The sequence below is a fragment of the Siphateles boraxobius genome, unplaced genomic scaffold (assembly GCF_051911475.1).
Source record: "Siphateles boraxobius isolate OS27281-9 unplaced genomic scaffold, OSU_SipBor_1 29, whole genome shotgun sequence".
NCBI lineage: Eukaryota > Metazoa > Chordata > Actinopteri > Cypriniformes > Leuciscidae > Siphateles > Siphateles boraxobius.
The window spans coordinates 22,008,008-22,032,652 of NW_027508908.1; the positions used below are offsets into that span (position 1 = coordinate 22,008,008).

Here is a 24,645-nt window from a genome sequence, read left to right on the forward strand (position 1 = left end):
TGCAGTGGTCTGCTGGTGAATGTGTTTCTCCCTGGTCGCTTCAGCATCCGCAGAGTTTTCCTCTCACAAAAGAGCTTGCACGCGACACGTCTTTTTAAAGATGCCTCGCCCATGCACTTCTGGTTGCGGTCGGACTGTGTCAGATTCTGATGGGCACAATCACTGCTTTACGTGTTTGGACATTGATCACGGTAAAGCAGCGCTTGTGGATGACTCATGTTCTCTATGTGGGAACATGACCATCGCGACACTACGGTCAAGACTCAATGACCTCGTAAGAGGGAGAGTCCCCTCATCCACACCCCGATCTACCCTCTCCACGAGAGGTGGTACTTCGGCTAATGGCCAGGGTGACCTGAGGGTGACGGTGTGGAACCTACTGCCGACGATTCGTCCTCGGCCCACACCCCTCTCTTTGGTGTCGCAACCCGCGAGCATTCAATTGCCTCTGGCGGCCCCATCTTCTGATGTCCTGCAAGTGTCCTTTGCCACTCCAGAAGAAGATGCTAAGTCCATCGCAGCATTACAAGGTGGGCATGAGTCTTCTGGAAGTGAAGTTTCGGCTGTGCTGCCACTTTCGGGTGTCCCAGCATTGCCCGAGTCAGATCCTGAGATGATGGCCATGCTTTCCCGGGCATTGGGATAGAGTGGAACCCTCCAGCCTGTCCTGAGCACTCGCGGCTGGATGATTGGTTTTTGGGTGCGGCCGCCGATCCCCGTCGGCGTCCTACCCCAATACCTTTCTTCCCGGTGCCTTACCCCAATACCTTTCTTCCCGGACGTGCATGAGAAGGTCTTGAGGTCCTGGAAGGCACCCTTGTCTTCCTGTGATCACTCAACGGCCTCCTCCGCCTTCCCCCCCCCCCCCCCTTGACGGGGCCGCTGCTAATGGGTACACTGGGGTTCGGTTGAGTGTTCTGTTGTGATGCAACTGTGTCCTCAGAGCGCTTCTTCTCACGGTGACCCTAAGCACCCATCCAAAGCCTGTAGGTTTTCTTCTACTCTGGTGGCGAAATCCTATAGAGCCACAGGACAGACAGCCGCTTCACTGCATGCTATGGCCATTCTGCAGGTCTACCAGGCCCAGATGCTCAATGATATGCACAAGGGTAGGACTGACCCAGGGCTCTTTAATGAGCTGCTCTCATTCTCATCATTGACCTTGCTCTCCGGGCGACGAAAGTGACCCCACGCTCCCTGGGTCAGGTGATGTCCACTAAAGTGGTCGAGGAGCGTCACCTTTTACTGAACCTGGCTGATATGCAGGATGCCGAGCAGACTCATCTCCTCGACACCTCCATATCCCAGGCCGCGGTTGAGGACCGCTGCTGCCTTGACCCAGCAGTTGAAACAGAACCCTCGACCTGCTCACCACCGAGGGCGCCCCCCCCGCGGCTCCTGCCCCAGCCCTCTCCGACCTCGCACCCCGCTAAACACCAGGCTAAGCGGCGCCCCTGAGATGGGCTGCTTAGAGATGGCAATCAGTTCTTGTCAGGAGATGATAGCAGGACCACTCCTTGCCCCGGTGGAGGGCCGAGGGAGAATCTTTTGTTCTCCACTCCCCGCTGCTCACCCTCTGGTGGGCAGCACCCTAATGTGGTTAAAGAAAGAACTGACAAACCCATCTCTGAGCACATAGCGTTCTCAGATGACAGTGCGCACTGCCCATGGTCCTCGCCACTCTCATCCCCCTCTGTCACAGAGTTCTCGGACAACACAGTGTGCACCGCCCACGGGCCCCGCCACTCTTGTCCCCCTCTGTCGCCAGACCCCTGGCAGAGCAAGCCCCCCGCGGAATGCTGGTTCTTCCCTGGCTTTCTCTGTTAGGACGCGGCTAATGACCATGGCCCCACACCGGGCCACTATGCCACCCACGTCTGGGCCAGTCATTCTACTTCGCTGCACCACCGAGGGGACGTCTGTGGTTCGCATGACCCCGCTGGCACAGTCCTTGGGAGCCTGGTTAGAGCTTCCCAACCTGTCCCGCTGGGTCGCCCGAACTATCAGGCTCGGCTATGCCATTCAGTTCGCACGGTCTCCTCCCCACTTCAGGGGAGTCCGCTTCACTATGGTCGGTGGCAATGTCCCTATCATGAGAGCGGAGGTCGCCACCCTACTGGCGAAGGGTGCGATCGAGACTGTCCCTCCAGTCAAAATGAGGTCCGGCTTCTACAGCCTCTACTTCATTGTCCTGAAGAAATCCGGTGGGTTACGGCCAATCCTGGACCTGTGCATCTTGAACCGCTCCCTTCATAGGCTGCCATTCAAGATGCTCACGGCCAAACACATTTTTGAATTTGTGCGACCACAGGATTGGTTTGCAGCAATCGACCTGAAGGACGCCTACTTTCATGTCTCCATTCTTCTTTGACACAGACCGTTTCTTCGGTTTGCTTTCGAGGGGCAGGCATATCAGTACGAGGTTCTCCCATTCGGGCTAGCCCTGTCTCCTCGCGTCTTCACGAAGGTCATCGAGCCAGCCCTTGTTCCTCTACGGCATTTTTTCTCAACCCTGCTCCTGAAGGACCACCAATACTGCACGTTTTCTTTGTCTCCCTAATCAAACACACCTGATTCAACTCATCAGCTCATTATCACATGGGGATATATGGTATGGCACTGCTGGTAACGCTTGAGTTCAGTCTCGGCTCCTCAGCAAAGAAACAAATCTGCATGTTGCCAGTGTCCTCCTTTTACATCCACGAGGGGGGGCGGAGTTACGCCACGCAAATTCTGCAGATCATTTATTTGCCATTGGCTCGTTTTGTAATACTCGAAGTTGATAGGCTTTCTAAGTGAAACCCCATTCGTAGTCACGATGGAACTTCTGCGTTCCCTACTCAGGGAACGAGAGTTACATATACGTAACCGAGACGTTCTTTATAGTGGAAAAGGGTTCTTTAGAATCTTAGAAAAATAATCTGTTAAGAACTGATCACTGGAAGTTTCTTTAGGGAACCAAAATGGTTCTTCTATCACTGTGAAACCCTCCTTTTGTAAGCATTATTTTTAAGAGTGTACAATTCTGTTTAATTCTGTTTCTGCAGAAATGAAATGCTTTACCTAATATGCTTAACATGCTCAACATAATAATTATAATAAAAATTTTAAACATTGTGCCTGCATCTGTGATATCATTGAACAACATTATAAACTGTAAATGAAATTAGATTATCCCTCGTCATGAGCTAATGTTTATAACTGTGTAAGCCAGTAATAGTCCAGGTGAAATGTTAAAAATTTGAGGAGATATATTTACTTTCATAAAGAAATAAAACTTGGTACTTGTCACGATTAGCCACGCTCTTCCTGGGTTAACTTGGACAACATTTTCCATCATGCACCTCCCTGGACTGATTACACCAAACACCATACACCTGCACCGCGCTGATTACACACACCTGCATCTCATTCACACACACCACACACACACATATAAGCCACTTCCACGCACCACACCAGTGCGAAGTCTTAATTTTCCTGGCTGTAATTCTGAGCATTTATCACTTATTTATTGCCTTGATCTTTGGACTGTATATCGTTGCTGACCCTTCTCTGCCTGCCCTGACCCTGGACTGTTTACTGGACTCTGATTCTCTCTGCCTGCCTCAACCCTTTGCCTGTCTACCTGGTTTGTCTCAGCCTTGCCTTCTCTGTTCTGTTTGCCTCTGTTTGACCCTGCCTGTCTTGACCATTCTAATAAATGCTGCGAATGGATCCCGTTGATTCTACTGGTTCATAACAGAAAACTTCGCAATGATGAATCCAGCAGCACAGATCGTGCGTCTCCGTCAGGGAGACAGGCCCATTGGGGAGTACATCATAGACTTCATTGAACTGACACCTTTTTCACCTTTTGATGAGGTGTGCCTGATGATATTTTTCCGGAGAGGGCTATCCGAGCCGCTCAGCTCCCTTATGCCACTCCATCACCCTAGCTGGAGTCTTGAAGAATATATTGTCCAGGCTCTTTTGCTGGTCAGTTCACCGCTGGTCCGTCCAGTCCAGAGCCTTCGCCGCTGGTCCCGTCCAGTCCAGAGCCTTCGCCGCTGGCCCCGTCCAGCACAGAGCCCTCACTGCTGGCACCGTACAGCCCAGAGACTACTTCACCGCTGGTCCCGTCCGACGCAAAAACTGTTTACGTCACGTCTGCCGACCCAGAGACTGTTCACGTCACGTCTGCTGACCCAGAGACTGTTCACGTCACGTCTGCCGACCCAGAGACTGTTCATGTCACGTCTGCCGAGCCAGAGACTGTTCACGTCACGTCTGCTGAGCCAGTGTCTCCGGACAAGAGGGCCGCTGCCGAGCCACTGTCTCCGAAAAAGATGGCCGCCGCCGAGCCAGTGTCTCCGGACAAGATGTCCGCCACCGAGCCGGTGTCTGTTCCTGAGCCGGAGTCTGTTCCTGAGCCGGTGTCTGTTCCTGAGCCGGTGTCTGTCCCTGAGCCGGTGCCTGCTCCAGCCTATGACCCCGTAACCACCCTCTAGAATTTCTTTTGGGGGCGATGGGGCAGTAGGTCCTCCCGCCCTGGTCACCTGCACAGCCTGCTCCGCCCTGGTCACCTGCTAAGCCTGCGCCACCCTGGTCGCCTGCACCTGCGCCACCCTGGTCGTCTGCACAGCCTGCTCTGCCCTGGTCGCCTGCACAGCTGGCTCCACCAACGCTCCACGGCCCAGGTCCACCCACGCTCCACAACGGGACCATTGCATGCCCTGGTCCCGTTCCCTTGCATGAACCTGGCCCTCCATCCCTCCCCCAAGACCACCTCCGCTTCACCACCCTCCTGAACTCTTGTTTTTTTTTGTGTGTTTTTGAGCGTCTGGAAGCCGCTCTTAAAGTGTGTGGGGGGGGGGGGGGGGCTGGGGGGGGTCTCTGTCGCGATTAGCCACGCACTTCCTGGGTTAACTTGGACTACATTTTCCATCATGCACCTCCCTGGACTGATTACACCAAACACCATACACCTGCACTGCGCTGATTACACACCCCTGCATCTCATTCACACAAACACATATAAACCACTTCCACGCACCACACCAGTGCGAAGTCTTGACTTTCCTGGCTGTCATTCTGAGCGTTTATCACTGTGGATTATTTATTGCCTTGACCTTTGGATTGTTTATCGTTGCTGACCCTTCTCTGCCTGCCCTTACCCTGGACTGTTTACTGGTCTCTGATTCTATGGGGGTAGAATTGTTCCATTATTTAAAATAAATAGATTATGATCCACAAATAAATGTAAAGAGATTCACGAAAATATATCAAATTCACAAATGAATAGATTAAGATCCACAAATAAATGTAAAGAGTTTCACAAAGAATTATAAAACTCACAAATAAATAGAATGAGATTTGCAAATAAAAAATATATTTACAAATGTTGTTCATACCACAAACACAACTCTGCCTGGCATTTATTTGTGAACCGTTTTTTGTGCATTTGTAAATCCCCTCACGCATTTGTGAATTGGTTCCTGTGCATTTGTAAATCCCCTCACGCATTTGTGAATCGGTTCCTGTGCATTTGTAAATCCCCTCACGCATTTGTGGATTTTGAAACACTTCTAGCGTCGACGTGCAGCCAAATCCACAAATAAGTAAACTCCACCCACCCTTTACCTAAGCCAATCAGATAATGGCCACATTGAGCTGACCAATCGTAGCACATTCTCGCTGCAACCAATCACGTTAGGCTTTACACTCGGGGTGGTCTTGCCCTGAAATAACTTTGCTCATTCATCTGTACTGTATGTTTAAAATTTGGATTTCGTTAGAGTTAGACCATGAGTCTGTGTATCAAGCCAAGACACATTTTATGAGCCTTTGAAAATGCCAGAGAAACAGCGCTTAGGCTATGGGAACAACGCGTTATGGACGCGTCACGTTCCCTTTCGTCCTGGGAACTCCGACGCTTAGGGAGCCAATTGCCTTCGAGAGAATTAAAAACGAGCCAATGGACATTGGCATGCAAGATTTGCATTCCGCGACCCTCCTACCAGCGTGGGTATAAAAGGCGGAAGTAAACATTGCGCAATGCTTTTTGCTTCGGAGCCGTCCAGTGTGTCTCTCTATTGAGCTAAGCTGCTGTCTCTGAGAAGTTTTAAAACCAACGAGTCCTCTTTGGAAGGAGAAAGGATCCTCGGTGCTGGTTTCATGGTGCTATTGAGCGACCATCGTTTCCCGCAACCGGCCGTTTCTCTGTTTAAAGAAAAAAAAAAAAAAAAAACTTTTTTAACGGCTGGAACTGGTGGTGAGTGCAACACACGGGCTTGCAGTTTCCCCGTTGTGTTTGCCGCGGTGGTCCCTCTGTGCCTCGGCACATAAAAGAGTATCTTTTTCCTATCTAAAAGAGCAACACGGGCGTTTCGCGTCCTTTTCAGGATGTCTTTTCACCCGTGCGTTTCCGAATGCGGTCGACTTCTCCCTCAGGAAGATGGTCATAAACACTGCCTCTCGTGTTTGGGCTTAGGGCACGCTGAGGCAGCGTTTGTGAACGAGTCGTGTTCTCATTGCGGGTGCTGCGTTCGAGACTGCGAACCCTGAAATATGGGGGAGTCCCTTCAGAGAATCCCCGATCTAGTTCGTCTGCCGCACACCTGCCAACCTTCGCGGCTGGATGATTGGTGTCTCGGAGCGGGCCGTGCTGTTGCCCCGCGGCCTGCTCCAGTACCATTCTCACACCTAACACGTTTGCTAGGTTCTATAGCCTTCGTGTGGAACCTGTTTCCTCCCGAGTTCTGGCTACGGCCAGTGGGTCGAGGGAATAGGTTGTGTCGGCTTGCTGCGCCACTCCGCCTCAAATAGCGGATACGTGCGTTCTTTGCTCCGTATGGCGCCCTACGTTGGTGAGCCTCGTGAGTTCCTCCTTGACCCCTCCGGTGCTGGGCGTGGCGGTCCGCCCGGCGCCAGGTCTGCTACCTCTAGTAGGAGTTGTTAGTAGACTGGGTGCTCCAGTGGTCTCTACTGTGACCCATCATGCCACGTGCAGTTTAGCCGTGTCTTCCCCTTGACGGACTCGTTCGTCGTCCCTGCTGAGTACGCTCCCACTTCCCTTGGATTGGGACTACCTCAGGGACTGCCATATGTTTCACTATTCCTTCGGGCCAGTACATATGTGTATTCCTGGCCTTCCTCAGTCAGGCTGGGGCTTCCGCAGCGTTCCCTCCTCTCTTGAGGGAACGCTTTCCCAGTGTTATCCAATGTCCACTGTGCGGGTCTTGCGGAACAGCAGTGTGGTTCCCGTGCTAGCTCCCACAATTTATTTCAAGAAATTGCTGCAGGGTAGCTGGAAGGGGCCGGCACCATGGCGTTTTATTAGGGATCCCAATTCGTCAGGAAACTCCCCCGACGGCACGTCGGAGTTCCCAGGACGAAAGGGAACGTCTCGGTTACGTATGTAACCCTCGTTCCCTGAGTACAGGGAACAGAGACGTGTCATCCCTTCGCGATGTCGCTGTACCTTCGCGGAGGACTGAACACTGTTCGGCTCCTCAGCGAAAAGCATTGCGCAATGTTTACTTCCGCCTTTTATACCCGTGCTGGTAGGCGGGTCGCGGAATGCAAATCTTGCATGCCAATGTCCATTGGCTCGTTTTTAATTCTCTCGAAGGCAATTGGCTCCCTAATGTGATCCAAATTCGTCAGGGAACTCCCCCGACGACACGTCTACGTTCCCTGTACTCAGGGAACGAGGGTTACATACGTAACCGAGACGTTATTCATGATAAAACAGAAAAGCATCAATACGTTGCTGACTAATGAATAACTGGATTCAACCTCACTGATAAATACACGATTTTGTGTAATATAGGGGAAATTACTGTCACAACAGCTTTTCCCGCTTCTTCAGTCAAGTTTTAAATAGCAGGTCCGTGGATCTAATATAAGCTATAACATGCATTTAAAAGTGAAATGCCCAGCAGACAAGTGATTTGAATTTATCCGTTAAAACGCTTGATCACACATATAATATTTCATATGAATCAGACTTAATAATAGGCTACTGTATTGTAAAAGTTACTTACAGCATCCAATATAAATGCAAATATGTATTTTTTCAGCATTGCATTATCCACTCAAAACCCCAGTAGTCTACACGCTGTTACATCTTCAATGATGGTCACTTGGGCTGATATTTTGTATTCTACATAATATTTATGTCCTATAGCTAGCTATTTGTCACAACGATTGTGTTTTAAAAGATAAAATCATCCATTTTGCAATGTATTACATCGTGTCTACCCCGTGTGAGGCTTTCTACATTGGACAAAGGAGAAAATGTGCAAATGATGTGTCCTCCTTGTAGTAGCCGCTACAGAAGAAGAACGGGGGCATCCGTTTAGTATCATTGAATCATCGTATCGCCCTCCGCCGCGTCCAGTAGACACTATCACGAATTATGAATTTTCATGTAGCCAGCATAGTCAATAAAGAAGATTGGGCTATACGTATACATGTATCTTCAGGTAAGAAAACAGACGTCATGGGCAAAATGTGTTAACATTGCAAACATGTTAGTTTTACATGATTTGAAACTGCTATTGACTCCGGTAGAGGGGGGGTTATGATGCTCAGGATCCGCGATGATCATTTGTGTGTAATCCTGAGTTAATAATACAGAATAATAAATAAATAAAGAAGCCTTAAACTCCAACAATCTTTTGGAAACGGGGTGTTTTAACCACACACACAGCTAATTTGAATGAAGCTCCCATTACAGCTGCTTTCAGGGGTGCAAATATCTGCAAAATTAATCAGATCCAGTTCTCGCCCCGAGTGTAAAGCCTAACGTGATTGGTTGTAACGAGAACGTGCTACGATTGGTCAGCACAATGTGCCCGTTATCTGATTGGCTTAGGTAAAGGGTGGGTGGAGTCCACTTATTTGTGGATTTGTCTGCACGTCGACGCTAGAAGTGTTCCAAAATCCACAAATACGTGAGGGGATTTACAAATGCACAGGAACCGATTCACAATTGCGTGAGGGGATTTACAAATGCACAAAAAACGGTACACAAATAAATGCCAGGCCAAGTTGTGTTTGTGGCATAAAACACACTTTTAAAGATATATTTTTATTCGCAAAGCTAATTTTTTTTATTTGTGAGTTTTATATTTTTTGTGAAACTCTTTACATTTATTTGTGGATCTTAATCTATTTATTTGTGAATTTGATATATTTTCGTGAATCTCTTTACATGTATTTGTGGATCATAATCTATTTATTTGGAATAATGGAACAATTCTACCCCCATATGATTCTCTCTGCCTGCCTCAACCCTTTGCCGGTCTACCTGGTTTGTCTCAGCCTTGCCTTCTCTGTTCTGTTTGCCTATGTTTGACCCTGCCTGTCTTGACCATTCTATTAAATGCTGCGAATGGATCCCGTAGATTCTACTGGTTCATAACAGTACTCTTGAACATTTTGGGGCCCTGAACATTTTCAGAAAAGGAGCCAATTCAAAAATGCCTCATGGCGGCCATGGTGGCCATTTTGCTTTCCGCCATAACCAAATTATGTACTTTGTATCATATATCCTAAATCAAACATGATAACACAGAAAAGATGATGTCTACCCTTATCTTTGGATGGTCAATGATTACAAGGATACAACATCATAAACTGTTCAGGTGAATAGTTAATGATGAATTCAGGGTTCACAGTAGGAAATCACAGTATCTGAAAACCTAGTCTAGACTTTATAATATCATGTCTGTTTCATGCATGTTGTGTAGAGAAGCTAAATCATTTTGTTCCTTTGTCCCGTAGATGGTCTGCTTGTGCTTTAACCTCGCGCACGAACAGATCCGTTTCCTCTCTGGAGACACGTTCACTCTTTCCGCTTGCAAATTCCGCCATGTAAATAGCGAATCCGCCATGGCTCGAGTGCAATTGGCTTTTAAAGGGAATGGGAGATGAGACTCAGACTGTTTTTTTGCACATTACACTCAAAACACACCCATTACTCATTCTACTCAAGAGAATAGGGACAACCCTTTTAGACCATGCGCCGGGCGGCCCAGACCATTTTTCATATTGTTAAACTAACAATAGTGGATTCGGACTAAGTGTACTTGCACCGTGCACTTTGGACCATGTGCTTAGATCGTTAAAATGCACATTTTGTCACCGTTTTCACAGATTCGTGTTTTTGAAGTATACACAGACATAAGAACAGTTTCATTTTCAAAACTCGTTTTCAAGAGCTTGCAATTTGAAACCTATTTTGGGTTTTGCGTTCTCGGGCCGCCAGGGCACCGTTGTCGTGTGGATGTACAGCTGTAATGTATTGAGGTTTTTCTGTTTTTAGTTGAGAATGGTGTTCTGTTAACAGCCCCTAAGTTAATACCTGATGATTTTACAACGGAAATGAAACAATAAAAAAAACATACTTAAGCTGGACAATGATTTTCTCTTAGATCTGTACAGATCTTTGTTGAATGAAATTCCTATTATCACCGTAAAGCTGCTTTGATTCAATCTATATTATAAAAAGAGTTATATGAATGAAGGTGACTTGACTTGTCTGCTTGACTGATGTATTGTGTGTAATCTCCTTGGTGATGCTCCGGCTTCCCGTTTTCTTGTATAGTTCATTGTTGGAGATCTTATTAGGCCAAAATATCTGGCATATTCATCGGAGGCATCCATTACAGAACACTTCCATATTCTCCTCATGTCAGTTTTGATAACTCGCCAGCTCTCTGAACCGTACAGTAGAACAGACTTTACATTGCAGTTATGTAGGAGCATCTTGTCGCGTTAGAGTTACAAAAAGTGGAGAGGAGGACTCAAGTGCAGCAACGGATGATTTATTAACAAAAGAAAACAAAACACAAAGCAAAAACCCACAAGGGGGAAAACACAATAAATGAGACATTAAACAAAACTGAACTTGAAGAACAAACACTGACTCTGAACACGAAGACCATCACACGGAAACTGGGAAAACATATGACAACGATCCGACAAAAACTGCAAACAAGAGGAGACTTAAAAAGGGAACAAATCAAGAGGGAACAGGTGGAAAAACTCAAACACTAATTAGGTAACAAGGGGGAGGGATCAAACAATAACGAGAGCACATGGCCCAACATAACAAAGACACCCAAGTGCAATACAAGACAGGACAGACACGTGACATTACCCCCTCCCTACAGAGCGGCTACCAGACGCTCCATCAGGCGGGACGGGAGGGACAGACCAGGGTGGGACGGGAGGGACAGACCAGGGTGGGACGGGAGGGACAGACCAGGGTGGGACAGGAGGGACAGACCAGGGTGGGACAGAGGGACAAAGCGTTTAGTCCTGGGAGACCCGGGCGAAACACAAAGTCCATCGGGCGGCCAGGGCGACGCAGACAGTCCATCGGGCGGCCAGGGCGAAGCAGACAGTCCATCGGGCGGCCAGGGCGAAGCAGACGACCCATCGGGCTGCCATGGCGGTGAAGACCCCTCGGGCGGCCAGGGCGGTGAAGACCCCTCGGGCGGCCAGGGTGGTGAAGACCCCTCGGGCGGCCAGGGCGGTGAAGACCCCTCGGGCGGCCAGGGCGGTGAAGACCCCTCGGGCGGCCAGGCCGGAGACGACCCCTCGGGCGGCCAGGGTGGAGACGACCCCTCCGGCGGCCAGGGCGGAGACGACCACTCGGGCGGCCAGGGCGGAGACGACCACTCGGGTGGCCAGGGCGGAGACGACCACTCGGGCGGCCAGGGCTCAGGAGCAGACCCCGGCTAAGGAACAGACACTGGCTCAGGAACAGACACCGGCTCAGGAACAGACACCGGCTCAGGAACAGACACTGGCACTGGCTCCGGCTCTGGAGCAGACACTGGCACTGGCTCCAGCTCTGAAGCAGACACAGGCACTGGCTCCGGCTCTGGAGCAGACACTGGCACTGGCTCCGGCTCTGGAGCAGACACTGGCTCCAGCTCTGGACCAGACACTGGCACTGGCACCGGCTCAGGAACAGGCTCTGGCTCAGGAACAGCCACCAGAACAGCAACGCCCACTAGGACAGACACAAACACAGAAACAAACATTGGCTCCGACTCAGGAACAGCAGACACTGGCTCCGGCTCAGGAACAGCAGACACTGGCTCCGGCTCAGAAACAGCAGACACCGGCTCAGGAACAGCAGACACTGGCTCCGGCTCAGGAACAGCAGACACTGGCTCCGGCTCAGGAACAGCAGACTGTCCCAGACTGGACAGACGGAACGTGATCAGTCTCTCGCTGGGCGGATGTGACGTGAACAGTCTCTCGCTGGGTGGACGGGACGTGAACAGTCTCTCGCTGGGCAGACGGGACGTGAACAATCTCTCGCTGGACCGACGTGACGTGAACAGTCTCTCGCTGGGCAGACGGGACGTGAACAGTCTCTTGCTGTGCAGACGGGCGTTTCCTCCTCCTTTTCCGTCCGTAACGGCGAGAAGTAGGCTCTAAGCTGTCCCTCACTGGCCCAGGATCGAAGGGGGGCCAGGATGGAGAGTGGTGTTGAGCCTCTTCTGGACCCTCTCCTCCTCCTCTACAACATCCACGGGTCCCCGAGAACCCCCCGCCAGACGCTCCGACTCCTCCCTTTGATGAACCATAAAAGCGAGGGCCTGAAAAATATTCATTCAGCCGGATTCGTTAGAGGACGGAGTCATTCCGTCATGAAAGATAGTGGAAAACTGGGTCGATCCAAATGTAGCGATTGTGTAAGCTGGACAATCCAAGTCATCGTCATCCATGCAAGCGTCATCATCCATCCAGTCAAAATCATCGTCATCCATGCTGCTGAGTCCTCAAATGGTCGGATCATTCTGTCACGTTACCGTTACAAAAAGTGGAGAGGAGGACTCAAGTGCAGCAACAGATGATTTATTAACAAAAGAAAACAAAACACAAAGCAAAAACCCACAAGGGGGAAAACACAATAAATGAGACATTAAACAAAACTGAACTTGAAGAACAAACACTGACTCTGAACACGAAGACCATCACACGGAAACTGGGAAAAAATATGACAACGATCCGACAAAGACTGCAAACAAGAGAAGACTTAAAAAGGGAACAAATCAAGAGGGAACAGGTGGAAGAACTCAAACACTAATCAAGTAACAAGGGGGAGGGATCAAACAATAACGAGAGCACATGGCCCAACATAACAAAGACACCCAAGTGCAATACAAGACAGGACAGACACGTGACACATCTTAGTTTTAAGGCTGTATTGTTTTGATCTCCATATGAAACGGAGTTGGCAAAAGGCACCCTGAGCCTTTCCCAGCCTTGCTTTAATATCTTTAATATCTGCCCAGTTGTCCTCACTGATGAGACTGCCCAGATAGGTGAAACCTTCCACAAACTCAAGTGGTTCCTCATTAAAAAGGATGGGTGCTGTGGGGATGGAGTTGGCACACATCACTTGTGTTTAGAGGTGTTAATACTGAGCCCAATTTGTCTGGTAAAGTTGTTCAGCCTATCAGTTTTAGCCTGCATGTTGTACTGGTTGGTTGATAGGAGAGCACGATCATCAGCAAAGTCAAGATCTTCCAGCTGGGAGAACACTGGATGCCTCTGGGTCTGTCTGCTATGGTGTTGGTTGTAGTCCAATATTACAGCGCGGGTATATCATACGGTGCTTGCTGCACCCTACTGTGCAACCTTATTGCTCCAGTGTGAAAAACCTGTTGAGTACTCCAACTCCGTCGGACCCAGACGTGGCGGAGCGTCCGGCTCCAGGCCTTTATCCGTTGAATCCTTGAGAACCGGGTCTAGGCTGGGTTCCATATGTGCAACCCTGTGGGGATCCCATATGTGTATTCTTCCACGGCTGCTCCTAAACGGAAGCCCATGTTTTTCCCTTTGGCTAAGTCACCCAGTATATCATATGCAGTACAACCTTCGGGTTAGTCTATATGTTTTCTCCACATACCTCCTTCGGGGCAGAATGTGGCTTCAGCAGCGTTCTCCTTCCTAACGGAAAGGTCGCGCTTTCCAAGTGTTATCCAATAGTCTCACTGTGTGGGTTATCACGTAACAACAGTGACAGATATACTCCGTGTAAGCCCTCTCCTATCTTCGTTCTAGGCAAAAAGGGGCAAGAGGCTTGCACAGGGTGCTGGATGGGGTCAGCAGTTGTGGCCCTCTGTTTGGGATTCCTATACGTTGGTTCCCAACGTTGCGGCGAGAGACTGACTGAAGAGGAACGTCTCGGTTACACATGGTAACCCTCGTTCTCTGAAGGAGGGAACAGAGATGCCACGTCCCGTCGCCACACCTGCTGCGGCCTGCTGGGGCAACCAGCTCATTGGCTCGGCTCCTCAGCAAACAACTGAAGTGCAATCGCACCTTCCGCTCATTATATGCCTGTGCTGAGTGGCAGCTGTTGCAAATGATTGCACACCAAAATGCATTGGCTCGTTTAGTTTCACTCGAAGTAGATTGGCCTCTCTAGCGAGATTCCTATTCGTCGCTCCCCGACGTGGCGTCTCCGCTCCCTCCTTCAGGAAACGAGGGTTACCAAATGTAACCGAGACATTTGTGAAGATATTTTCTAGGTTCCCAGCACGGGTCTGACACCCAATGTAGAGTCTGGAAAACAGTGCACAGTCCTTTTTCAGCGAGTTTTGTCTTGGACTGTCCTCTTATCGGAGCTGTTTTAAAAAGAGGGAGCTTGTTCCTCTTCAAAGGGGCAGTAATGTGTTTTGTGCCCTGCATACTCTCTGCAACAAAGAGTTTGTACTGCTCTTGGCCCATCCTCTCTGCAACCCGAACAACATCCACAGCAGCTACGTCTGCTAATTCTCTTGAGTTCAGGTTCAGAAGGTTGTTGCTGTCCTCTGCGAATGGGTTTCCCATTTCCTCAATCACGTCAACAAACTCACATGTCTTGAATTTCCGCTGAACACTTTTGGCCTGTTCATGATGTCTATTTTCAGAGACACCCTTGCTGCTGAAATCAATGGCATTCTCAAGCTCATCACTTATGCTGGCTACACACTACAGGATATTCGGGTGATTTTGGACCAATTTCTCCCCTTCCGACAATGCCAGGTAAAGTCCTGATTATCTTGATGGTTCTAGAGATTATCTTATCAGGTTTTCCTGTGGTGTGATGTGTGTTAAGAGTGACTGAATCTGCTCGAAAGTTTAATATTGATCTGCCTGTAGTCTCCAAGCTTTCCAACGATGTGTAACACATGGAAATCTGATAATATTTGGAGAAGTTGTGGCCATTTTAAGGTAGGCACTCAAAAAAGCTAAAAGGTTAGATACGGCCTCTAAAGATTTTGCAGTTCTCACCTCTCTCTGCTAATGGGAGTGACAGTAGGGCTCATTTACATTTCATTTAGATAAGCCATACCCTCTGTAAAGCTTCCCCCTGTGGTTTACAGCTTTTATTTCTTTCCTGAGCTAGCTAAGAACAATAGGTAGGTATGGGAATGTCTAAACATGGACTAAACATAACGTGTACGTGTTCTTAGAATGAACACAAAACAACAAACTTTGATGTTTATGGAAACTCACCCCCAGTACCGTCGAATGCACTTCTGCCGCTCTAGGCGAAAAACAATTGTGCCGCCCCTCTATTTGCAACGTATACCAGTAACAACACACAAAGACCAATATGCCATATACATAACGCAAAACCAGCAGCAACACACAAAGACCAATAAGCCATAGGCCTAAATATAACGCAAATAGTATGCAACGCGCGTGTGCCCAAATGTCAACAATATTAAAGTTTATGTAGGAGGCAAATGCCTGCTGGCATTTTTCTTTAAGCAGTTATGACAGGAATTTTCCAAATAATCACATTTCTCCTCCTCAAATTACTGTTGCAAATCTCTTTACACCACTTTCTTATCTGCGTAAAACACACACAAATGAAATGTCCGCAAGCAGATTATATCATCAGCAGGTTCAGCATCTTAACCCTCTGAGGTCCGCGATAGTCTCGCTTTTTTTTCTTTTCAGTGCAAAAGAAACTGAAATTAATCTGTTGATTTTGATCTTACATATTAAGTGTTGTACATCATTAGATCCTTATAAGTGTCTATTTTTTTTTTTGGGATACTCACAATAAAAACATAATTGTTGTGCTTTTCGCCAAATAAAGAAAAACAAACATGATGCAACATGAGATCTGCATGAGATCTGCCTTCTCAAACATGAGATCTGCCTTCTCTCTGTCAGTTAAGTCCATTCTGAAACGCGTCCGAAAATTAACTGTAATTCCGCGAATACTTGTCATACAGGCACGAGTGTTTTTCCATAATGAAGCTTGAACTCTCTTCTTTTAAATGAATTAATTTATATAAAAAACAAATATTCTCAGTGTATGTAATGTGTATGAAAAGAGAGAGATGTCAGTCTTTTTCTTTCCAGCTCATTATACCTGATTACGCGTTAATGTGCCACGCCCACGGAGAGCGCACGGTATTCAAACGCAATACCGCGTTTGAATGATCTAAGGCAAGCCTTTCAAACATGCCAACGCCCACCAGCTGGATTATAAAACACATCGTGTTTAGTAAGTAGGCTATCTTACTACAGCTGTGTACACAACATATTCCTACGCTGTGAGGAATAATACTATCTAATAACCCTTGAAAATGTACCAGAAGTGCTGCTAGTTTCATTTCGAGGAGCAATTGATCCAGCTGATGTAGTAAGTCATTTATTCTTAAGTGCTTTGTTCTAATCGCGATATTGAATAGTGTCTGACTGTAAACCGCAAAAAGACTGTTTAAATATGAATTGCGTGTCTGTGTGTAGGCTAAATGATGAATGAACGACAGAGGGGCGCGCGCTTTGTTTACTACAGTTATACAGCACGTGTCTGTGCCGTTCATTCACTCTCGCACCTACATTAGTAAACGTTTTGTTTACATGAACACATCCAAACTATATTGCTATAGCCTACTAAGATGAGTAAAAATAGACTTAAATATGTTGAAATAAAATGTCTGTATAAGCAAAAAACTGCAAATTCACATGTATATGCTAATATATCATACACAATATGTTACAGACTAAATATGAATGTTTAGACAAAATTTTGTGAATAGTTTTGGATAGATTATAAAGTTTTGACTGTAAAAAAGACTACTGTCACATTAAATAGGTACACTTTTGTTCACCAATTTCTGCTCATAAATATGTGACCAGTCACGGAAACTAGGGACACAAGTCGGTTCTGGGGCATTTTGAGTTATTCATAGATTCTGAGAGTGTAATATCCAAGCTTTCCAACGATGTGTAACATGTGAAAATCTGATAATATTTGGAGAAGTTGTGGCCATTTTAAAGTAGGCACTTAAAAAAGCTCAAAGAGGAGAAAACGAGCTAAAGATTGTGCAGTTCTCACCTGTCTCTGCTGCTGGGGGTGACAATAGGGCTCATTTACATCTCATTTAGATAAGCCATACCCCCTGTAAAGCTCCTCCATGTGCTTTACAGCTTTTTTTACACTTCGAATGAGTGCACTTCTGCCGCACTAGGCGAAAAACAATTGTGCTGCCCCTCTATTTGCAACGTACCAGCAACAACACACAAAGACCAATAATGCCATATAGCCTGCATATAACGCGAAACCAGCAACAACACATAAAGACCAATATGCCATATACATATAACGCAAAACCAGCAACAACACACAAAGACCAATATGCCATATAGCCTGCATATAACGCAAAACCAGCAACAACACACAAAGGCCAATATGCCATATACATACAGTATAACGCAAAACCAGCAACAACACACAAAGACCAATATGCCATATACATATAACGCAAAACCAACAACAACAAACAAAGACCAATAAGCCATAGGCCTACATATAGCGCAAATAGTACGCAACGCTCGTGTGCCCAAAATGTCAACAATATTAAAGTTTATGTAGGAGGCAAATGCCTGCTGGCATTTTTCTTTAAGCAGTCATTTCTGCAATTTTCCAAATAATCACATTTCACCTCCTCAAATTACTGTTGCAAATCTCTTTACACCACTTTCTTACGTGCGTATACACACACAAATGAAATGTCCGCAAGCACATTATATCATCAGCAGGTTCAGCATCTTAAATAACGACTAAAGAGCAAATGAAGCTTAACTTACATTTCAGAAACACGCACGGCAGGCCTTCATCGCAGCAGCAAAGGTCTTAACTGCATCCTCTATTTCGATTCTCCGTCACATATGAAACAGCCAGCCACCGCTGTCAGTGAGCCGAGCCGCCGTATTGAAGCACTGAGGGCGAGCGCGCTGCGCCCATACCTCCGGTTCAGTTTCCCGAGCCCACGAAGTGCGGCGAAAACATTTTCGGTGTAACTGCCAGACGGTTCATCTCGTCTGCGACAATCTTTGCGGCATCCATCTTCATTGAATTTTGATATCAGAGAGAGCTGGCCAGAGCACAGCATAATAAGTAGCCATGTGGTTGACTTGGAGGGCGGGGGCAAAAGCGCCGGGTTATTCAGTATGGAAATACACACAGACAATGACACGCCACGCCCCTACTGCATGCTAGAATCTCCGAAAACAAGCCGATTTCAACCTCAAAATGTAAGCTTTTAAATATACCAATACTGCTATCTCAAACATGGAGAGGCTTCTTCGTGATTTCAATTAACAGATTCTCCAAAAAATTGAAAATCACCAATTTTGAAAAAAAACTCTTCTTTCTCATTTTGCTCGAAAGTTGTGCTGCCGACTTGTGTCCCTGGTTTCTGTGACGGGTCACATATACTATAGTATGATGTTTTGTCAAAAATAAAGTAGGTATATTGAATTATCAACTAAGATGTTATTATAGTGTTTGTTCCAATATTCAAACTAATGAATCCTTACCTTTTTTAATACGTATGATAAAAAGTATACTTTTTACAAAGAAATACACTTGAAGTATTGTTAAAATTGTAATTGTTGTTGTAATTGTAACCTATTTGAAATTGGTTACAATTTCTAATTGTAAAATATGTATATATAGATAATTTCTTTTGTCCTTGCATTCTTTGGGATCCTGTGACACACCTGTGTGAAAGGCTAATTAATATGCAGCTCATTATGTATGTGGCACATTATCCGGCCTTTGTCTTCTCAGGTGTGAACACGCCTCCACGCATATTGCCTTTCCAAACAAAAGGTGTCTTATAAAATTTAAATCAATGTATTGTTTTGTGTAAATGATTAGGCAGGATGATTTTCAGATCATTTTGAAGCAAAAATTCTAGGCAACAACACTCATTAGTCAAAAGTCTTGTGGACACATATTTAGTATATGTTTTGTGGCCTTATTTCAGACAGTTTAAGTTTTAGTTTTTTCAATAACCACGCATAAACATTATTCTCTAAAAAATAAAAAATGTGTACATACATGTTGCTCACATATTACGGTAGCCCCGTTTGTGCTATATAGAGTGAATTTACACCTTTTGCCATTAACATGTTTATAAATAACTGAAAAAAGCACAAATGTCAGAGCATGTCAGAACACCTCAAGGACCCCAAAAACCCCTTAGACCCCAGAGGGTTAAATAACGACTAAAGAGCAAATGAAGCTTAACTTACTTTTCAGAAGCGCGCATGGCGGGCCTTCATCGCAGCAAAGGTCTTAACTGCATCCTCTATCTCGATTTTCTGTGCCAGTTCATGTTCTGTGGAGACTGTTGCCAGTCCATTAAGTCTGTTCCCTGTTCACAAAACGTTCCCCTTTCAAGGCAATCAGGACGTCACATATGAAACAGCCAGCCACCGCTGTCAGCGAGTCGCCGTATTCAAGCGCCGAGGGCGTGCGCACCACGCCCATACCTCCGGTTCAGTTTCCCGAGCCCACGAAGTGCGGCGATCGGAACCCGGAGGCCATTCTGCCCCTAGCTGTACATGTAAAAGCATGGGAAGCGATTCCAGGGATATCAGAATGCGAAGGGGCCATAGAACAGGTACCTCCTTCTCTGAGCGAGTCAGGCTTTTACAGCCTGTTCTATGGCCCCTTTGCACAACAGTTTCGCTATTTCAGCGCGGCTTGTCCAGTATGGAAATACACACAGACAATGACACGCCACACCCCTACTGTATGCTAGAATCTCCGAAAACAAGCCGATTTCAACCTCAAAATGTAAGCTTTTAAATAAACCAATACTGCTATCTCAAACATGGAGAGGCTTCTTCGTGATTTCAACTAACATATTCAACTAACATATTCTATATATATGTATATATAATATATATATATATATATATATATATATATATATATATATATATATATATATATTTATATATATATAAAGGGTGCACGCGCATGCGAGACAGAAAAAACTGTGCTCTAAACCGTATTACCGGCGCACGGCAGAGAGGGAGAGAGCGAGAGACCTTGCGTGTGTGCCTCATGAAGCGCATGTAAGACAGAGAGCATCCTGATTGGCCCGTTTCGGCTTTAAAAAAAGTAAATGTAAAAATCGAGAATCGAATCGAACCGTGACCTTAGAATCGAAAATTTAATCGAATCGAGGATTTGGAGAATCGTGATACCCCTAATATATATATATATATATATATATATATATATATATATATATAAATGAACTAAATTAATAACTTTTTTAAAACAAAAATGAAACATCACTGAACTTACTTAAGCTGGACTTGGATGCAATTTTCTTCTGGAAACAAACTTTTTAACATTATTTTTCTGTTATCTCGGTAAAGCAGTTTTGAAACAATCTGTATTGTAAAAAGTGCCATATAAATAAATATGACTTGACTTGACTATCATTGTGATCCTTGACCATCAAAACATAGGGGTATACATCACATTTCCATGTTACCATGTTTTGTTCAGGAGGTATACTACAAAATACAGCACATAATTCTGTTATGGCGGAAAGCAAAATGGCTGTCATGGCCACCACAAGGCATTTTTGCGATGGCCTAATTTCTGAAAATGTTCAGAGCCGCAAACTGTACAGGACTACCAAGTTTCATGCTTTTCTGAAAAAGTGAACATAATTTTCACATATCACCTGGACTATAAGGCAAAAGAATATAATAGCACTGTTGTGGAGCTTGTTCATGCCTGTTTTTTGATGCTTTGCTCTGAAAAACAAAAACTTCATATACCTAATTTTATTTATAGTTTTTGGTTGCTTGCATGTCATGACTAACAACCTCTGACATGGCCCTACTGGTTTAGATGCATTAATCAGGATTATGTTTCCCTGCCCCTTGAAACCAGATGAAGTAACATATTGATGACATTTGTTGTGTGTCCTTGGATCTCCAGATGTGAGCAGCGCTAGCAGCAGACATCTTCGCTGCTGACTCACGCTGCCGCCCCGGGTGCTGTCAAAAAATTGGCTGGCAATAACACACACCTTCCTCAAACTGAATATTTAGAGCTCAGAGGCTAAGATTCTTGCTATGTTCTCAAAATAGTGACTTTGAGTGAATCTGTCCTTCTGCAACCTGCACTTGCATACTGTAGCATAGCCAAAATGTCAGCACCATCACTTTTCTCTGAAAGCCTGATAAACACTGGCACCCTCCCACAGTTTCAACGGTAACTGTTTGATAATCAAACAAACATGCAATTTGTGAAATTTCCCTTCTCTCAACCTGTCAGCTTTGGATATGTGTACATATTTTTAAGCCAAAAAACATGAAGATAAAGGTTAAAGACTAGATTCAAAGAACTGTTAAATGGTAGTGAGCTTCAAAGAGTGTCAGCTGTGTTTAAGAGAGAATTCCTTAAATAGGCCATAAATACCAAAGATCAAATCACTATCTTGTTTCAACTTTAAAGGGTTGACTATAAGATTGTTTCTTCCTCTTAATGTTTCTCAATTATGTGATTTGTAGTTACATTTTGACACTTCACAGAAAGCTGACAAATATTGTTCAAGGTCTCAACAGCAGAAAAGACCGGACACGGGCGGCTGCGGTACCTTGGGATATGGACAGACGAGGCGAGAGAAAAGGAGACGGAAGCATAAGGAACCAGAAACCAGATGAAGTAACATATTGATGACATTTGTTGTGTGTCCTTGGATCTCCAGATGTGAGCAGCGCTAGCAGCAGACATCTTCGCTGCTGACTCACGCTGCCGCCCCGGGTGCTCAGAGACGAGAGAGGGAAAAAAAATCTTGGTCCGGTTCCCACAACGCAAACGTACTGCCATCTGGCCATTCACCAGCTGGGTGATCTTCTCCGTGGTGCCTGGCAGTGGCGCTGGATAGCCCTCGGTGGACGGCTCAACACTCCTCCGCCGCTTGGTGGACGGCGACAGCTCCTCCGGGTTTGGGCAGATTGCACGAGTCCCCCGTTCCCTGCTCCTCCCCGTCATGGCAGATGGCAGCAAGCTCCGGCCCACGGCGAACGGCGGCGACTCTTCTGCTCCCTCACGGACGGCAGCCGCCCCTCCAGCACCCAGGCGGCCGGCAGCGAGCTTTACCTTCCCCCCGGCAACTCACTCCAGCGCACCGCCTTGAGCGTCCATGGCGACGGACTCTGCTCACCATGCTCAATGGCACCGCGGATTCCCCACAGCGGCGAGGGCTCTCTGACAGCGCGTTCCTCCTTCTTCCCGGTTTTCGGCACCAGTGTAATGCAGTTAGATGTTACGGGAAGAAGGAGGCAGGAACCGGTGAACATTAAACAATTTTAATAATAAATAATTAAACAAATACAAAAAAGAAAGTAAAGACGGCAGTCCCTGTAGAAGATTTTATTATTTAGAAAACAAGTAATTTTGCTATATATTTGGACACAATTATTTCTTCTGTCTGTGACTTTGCATTTCCTCTGTGTATGTGAAAGACCTTGAATGGAATGTTGTTTGCTGCAGAAAATTCTATTCTGAGAAGTCACATGGTAAAATACCTTTACCCAAAACTATCTATAGGGTGTGTTACCTTCTTTGGAAGAAGATGTATGTATATAACTCTGAACCAAAATGTACTCGGGAGCGCACTGGAAGGCCAGATGGCCAGAGAGCGTTAGAGCGCCGTTCTATGGAACGGGACGGCGTTTGAAAATAAAGTCTAATTATTTCTGTCATCAAAGATCTCTGCGAAGTTATTTTTCAGAAAGATTGAAAACCACAACATTTGGCGACCCCGGCAGGACTTGGGTTGAGGCTGAAGGAACCACGAAAGGCAACACTGGTGACCGACACAGACAACAGTGGCCACTGTACTTTGAGGTGAGCAATTTTTGCTTTTGAAAAAGTATGTGTTGTCACCAGTGAGCCAGAGTGGTAAGACCCTTTAAAATGCTTCTCCAAGTTTAAAGAACTAAAAAATTGAAAAGAGGATCTTTGATTATAGAAATAAGTGTCTATTGTTGTTGATGATGTCAAGTAATGTGTTATAGTGCGGCGGAGCTCCCGTTAGTGTTTGCCAGTATTTATATAATCTGATGCAGATTGTATGAATATTGGTAGGATGCTGATGTGCCGCTAAAGGTTTTGTCGTATGTACGTAAGAATTTATGTTTACTGTTAAAGGATAACAGTTATTGTTTTTTCTTGTCAAGAGGGCCTTGAGGATGACAAGTGTACTGGTTAAGGTTAATCAGTTGTTTTTTTATATTTACTGTTAAGGATAATGGTAAATGTTAATGATTAAGGTTAATCATTTTCTGCTCGTTAAGGATAATGAGTATACTGGTAAGGTTATCAGTTTTATCTGTGTTTCTTATTAAGGATAATAGGATAGCATGCGCACAGATAAGTTTAGCTTATGGTTACCGCATTGTTATAGGAATGACAATGGACTGCTCGGGTAGGCTAAGCTAAATTGAATCGCAGAGGTCTGTGATAGTTTAAAGTTATTCAGTGAAGTATTGTTTGTAAAAACAGTGAGAAACACTGTGAGTAGAATATAGCTCTGTGTGTGTATGTAGGATCCTGTCCTGTGTGTCTGCTTGACTGTGACTGTGATTAAAAATAGGGGACAAGGAATGTGTGAATGTGCTTGAGAGACAAGTAATGTATAAATGAGTATTAAAAGTAAAGGAAATAGTAAAAGAAAACAATTGTTTCAAGATATTAGTCTTGCAGATTATTGTAGTATAAATAAGTTAAAGTATAAAATATATATTAATAAATGGACTGATATATATTAATGGATAAATAAATAAAAATGCACGTGCTTAATATATTAGATCTTATATCTGAAGACGTCTAAAATTTGTATCTCATTATCCCTGAAGACAAAGTGAGAAAAATGATTCCATTGTAGATAATTAAGGTTGTGCTAAGAAAAAATAACTTGTGCAGTGTGCTAAAAGTGAACAAGATTGAGTGACAAAGTTTCAACAGTCATAAATAATTTACAGCAATCTTAGAATTGTAGTAAATGGGAATTGTTGGGAATGGGTGAGGAAAAGTTTATTCACCATGTTAGATTATTTTGAGCAAAGCATGCAAATATAGGAGAACGATTGAAGGCTGATTTTATGATAGGGAAAATTATTTAATTGTATTATACTCAGAAAATCAAAGTTAGATTATTGCTGATATTGCAATGAAGAAATAGCTTGCTTTTTCCTGCAACGAAGAACTTGCTTTACTAAAAACAGAATGGGAGAACTGCTGTTGTCAACCAGTGATTATTATATAGTATAAAAGAACTAGGAAAAAGATGGTTAAAA

General features: G+C 45.5%; 1 protein-coding gene and 1 long non-coding RNA gene across 2 annotated transcripts in view; both read right to left on the minus strand.

Moving 5' to 3' along the window:
- Positions 1–24,645, minus strand: part of nalf1a (NALCN channel auxiliary factor 1a) — a 338,137-nt gene that overhangs the window by 79,002 nt on the left and 234,490 nt on the right. The gene's annotated exons all lie outside the window — the stretch shown is intronic.
- Positions 10,799–13,203, minus strand: LOC143753967 (uncharacterized). The gene is made up of 2 exons (XR_013207844.1): positions 13,036–13,203; positions 10,799–11,042 (listed from the first exon to the last, which is right to left on the minus strand). It is a non-coding gene; the product is annotated as an uncharacterized LOC143753967 (long non-coding RNA).